Genomic DNA, 1343 nt, shown 5'->3' with positions numbered 1-1343 from the left:
GTTTTCAATTCTTCTTCTACATCAGCCTAAAGGGGTTTTTCAATATTAATCCAGGTAATCAGGATCAAGAATACTATTTGCCCCTTATAGAAATAAAAGATTATGAGCCAGTGAAATGGACAGGCTAGGACTGCTGAAGGCATTAACTCAGCTCAAGTCAATGAGATACAGGGCTTGGATAACCAGTCTGTGCAGTCTGGCTCCTCCATTTTTGTTCACTGGAGTAAATATGGTTCTAAAAGAGAAACCCCCAACTTCTTTCCTACGTCATCAGTGTGACCTACAGAATAATTTGATCCTACAATTTACAACTGCTAGAATTCTGATCCAGGAGCATGAGGGTTCCAGTACAGAAAAGTTGGAAATTAGAGACAAACATCCATTTTCGTTTATTTGGTGAAACAGATCGTGGTAGTTAAGGTTGTATCATTTTGGTTGGGTCATGGTTTTGAGTGGTCTGGCAGCTGGATGTAGTTATTCCCCATAATGAGATTTTAATCACCTACATGATGGAATCTACTCTGAGCAACTAATCAGTTGAAAGGGAGCTGACTTTGGGGTGAGCCCTGCTTCCAGTATTTTTGGGAAGCTTTGAGAAAGGTCTCTAGCTTTTTGGATCCTTCATTTGACTAGTCCAATTCCTAGACTCGAACTAGTGGCCTGCTGTGTTGCTTACCAATTGTAGGATAGTGCCATTTTACCTCCCAGCCTTAGGTTTATTAATCTCAGCAGCCAGCAGCTGTCTGAATTAGGAGAAGCCTCCAGCTCCAGTGTACCTAGAATAAAATGCAGAGATGAAGCTCAAGGTTGAGGGACCTTCATCCAGGCCCTAGAGCTGGTACTCTGAATTTGTACTTCTAACCTCCTAAACTGTAAAAGAATAAATTACTGGTTATTAAATCCATCCACTTGTGGTATTTCTGATATAGTGGCACTAGAGAACTAAGACAGAGATAAAAAGATTAAAATTTGCTAATTATCTAATATGTGTGGGACAATGTGCAAGGCATATCACATATTTTTATTATATTCTCACAGTAGTTCTGAGAATGATACATTATCTCTTTAATTTGGGGAATGAAGAAACAGGTTCAAAACTTTAACAAAATATCTAAAACAATTTGAAGACACTTATTTTTGTCTCCATTAGTTTTAGATTTAAAGATAAAATAAAGAATCATCTCCAAATCAAAATGATGCAATGGTCTCTGTTTAAAGCCCAAGTAAGTATGAGCTCTGGTAGCATAATGCCTAAGGCACTTGACTGCTAACCAGAAGGCTGGCAGTTCAAATCCACCAGCCACTCCTTGGAAGGAAGGTTGGGCAATCTACTTCCATAGTGA

General features: G+C 38.9%; 1 pseudogene; it reads right to left on the bottom strand.

Moving 5' to 3' along the window:
- The window catches only part of LOC103203750, a 41454-nt pseudogene that overhangs the window by 31684 nt on the left and 8427 nt on the right, over positions 1-1343 (bottom strand).

The sequence above is a fragment of the Orycteropus afer genome, unplaced genomic scaffold (genome assembly GCF_000298275.1).
Source record: "Orycteropus afer afer isolate SDZICR_OR568_19922 unplaced genomic scaffold, OryAfe1.0 scaffold00226, whole genome shotgun sequence".
NCBI classification, from domain to species: Eukaryota; Metazoa; Chordata; class Mammalia; order Tubulidentata; family Orycteropodidae; genus Orycteropus; species Orycteropus afer.
The sequence above is the reverse complement of the archived record's forward strand: the minus strand, read 5'-3'. Positions and strand labels throughout refer to the sequence as shown.